Raw genomic sequence first — 2,529 nt, forward strand, 5'->3', positions numbered from 1 at the left:
CACGCATGTACTCCGCCATATGATACATGTTGAAGGATTTGAAGAGACTTGTCATTCTGGTACGCCGATCGATCATATCTCACTCGAGTCGAATATAACTTACGTTTTATTGATAGGAAAACTTAACTCAGTTGCAGAAAACTACTGTTAGAGCGTCTGCAAAAACTTCTTTGTTTAATTGGAGCGAAAGATATAATAAAACACGAAAAAAGGAAAAGGCGACTCCCTTGCTAAGGCTATTTCGGTATTAAGAGCGTACTAGGATTTGAATGATTTAATAAATAGCAAGAGACCCTGTGGCAGTACATGTTACCATCTTAATAAACACAAGCAGATTCTTTGGTTGCTCATACCTTCGACCTTAAGCTTATGCCAGATACATTTTAGCAATTTGTACTGTTTAACACTGAAATAGTTAGCAATATTTTGATTGAAAATCGTACCCTTTCTCCCTGGATCAAGTTCCATCCGGAAAAACTGTTTTCCTTCATCGAATATGAAATCAATTGTCCGTAAGTTTAAAAAGCTTAGCCATGAACTATACGAAATAATTTGAATAGTCCACGATGTTTTAACAAATGACTCGAGTTACAGTTTTCAGCCACAGGTCCGATGGGCCTACTAGGCCTACATGAATATATTTAATAAAGAGTCATCATCATACTACATGAACAGAAGAATATATTAGAAATGGAGAGTTTTCATTGCATTCAATTTATGTTGACCATGATATATATTTCATCAAAATTACTATTTTACACGGCTTAAACCTCAATTTAAAAAAAAATATTTTACTTGTTTGTCTGACCATTTCACCATTCAATTTTTAATTTATATCAATTTTTGTCAATCGATCCATTAAATACATATTCAATTCAATGTTTCTTTTAAAAATCATAGAAGCTGAATGACTTCATAAATTAAAGAATCAGAGAACTTAAAGCGCAGTGGTCGTCGCGCCGCGCTTGCGTGGTTTTTTTGTTGATAAACATAAATTTTTGTAAACATAAGTCTTCTCAACTTCAATAGGAGTGAGATGGGAGCAGTCCCCCACTTTGTTAAGGCCTTTGTAAGACTCAACATCATGCAATAGTAAAATATTAAGATCGGAAACGAACTTCAGTGGTATAAACTCGTGTAGAGCTACGAACATTTGGACACTACACTCAGCACATTATGTCGCTGAGTTCACTGTACGCAGACACAGTGAACAAAAAGCTTTGATCGCGCGCGATCACGCTGGTTATACACAATGCTATGTACAGTACAGTGAAAATACATAACTAAAATGATCAACATTGCCTATATATGTAGACCAGCAACAAGCACAATGCCTAACACAAAAATTACACTCAAGACCATGATCGGCTAGCCTGAGCAGGACACGGGAGATGTTGTTGGGAGACGGTCACCGCGTTGACGTACACGGATATAGAGAATCCGGTCCCACAACGTACCGGCCGGCCCGCCACGACTTGGCCCACAACCAACTGTTGATCACCATGTCTTACTTCTCCTAGTATTACGTGGTAAGAAATAGTAAATGTCAGGAAACAATAGACAAAACGAGCGGGTTTTCGCGGCATTTGGCAGGAAAATTGCACGGCTACACCGTGCATAGACATATCGAGAGATCCTGTGCCCCGGGCCTGTGCACGGTCATGGCAGTGATCCAACCGCTAGCTGGTGTAGGCCTACCGGTGCTGGGCAAACTTCGTTGTTGTACCTCCTGATTGCCGGGTAGGTCTGAATCCTCTTTCAAGTGAGATAACCCCCACATAACAAGAAGACCTATGAAAGGTCCTTCGCTTGACTTGATACCTGTACTCAGAATTCTCGTTTGCACCCCAAAACGGGGTAAACTTTGTTGTAGTTGAGTTGGATTCTCCACAGCCGAGTGTAGCGCGCCATATACCCGGTTTGACACGGACGTTCATACAGACCACGGAACGGAACAGATGCAGAGATGCTTCTTGCTGCAGCGGGCATTGCTCTGCGAGCTGTAGATTTCTGTAGTTTGAGTTGTTGTCTTTGTACAACTTGTTGTACACCTGTCGGGCCTCTTGAAATGAAAGCTCTCGTCCTTGCCAGCGATGTCGAAAACTAGAGCCCGGTCGTTGATAGTCTGTTGGCGTATACATGCGTACGTCTAGCTCTATGGCTCGAGCGATAACAGTAGCCGAGCCCCATTCAACTGATTCAAGAAAATCATGAGCAAATGTGATCTCAATCCAGCGTGCAATTATTGTTCAATATTCAGCAGATATTTAACTTAGATTAATTGACCTTTTATTGCGTGTTACATTTGGTTAGTTGGTATGCTTGTGACAGATCAGCCGCCATTTAACAAGCGGCAATATCGCAAACATTACAATCAACCCGTAACATGTGCGGCGTTCTTGGATTTGTTTACAACAGAGGGGGACCCCCTCAGGAGGATGCGCAGCGCGACGACCACTGCGCTTTAAGTTGTAAACGTTGTCAATGGTGGCGCTGTTGAACGACCATACTATGAGTAAAACATATAAC

Source organism: Ptychodera flava, chromosome 15, assembly GCF_041260155.1.
Source record: "Ptychodera flava strain L36383 chromosome 15, AS_Pfla_20210202, whole genome shotgun sequence".
NCBI lineage: Eukaryota > Metazoa > Hemichordata > Enteropneusta > Ptychoderidae > Ptychodera > Ptychodera flava.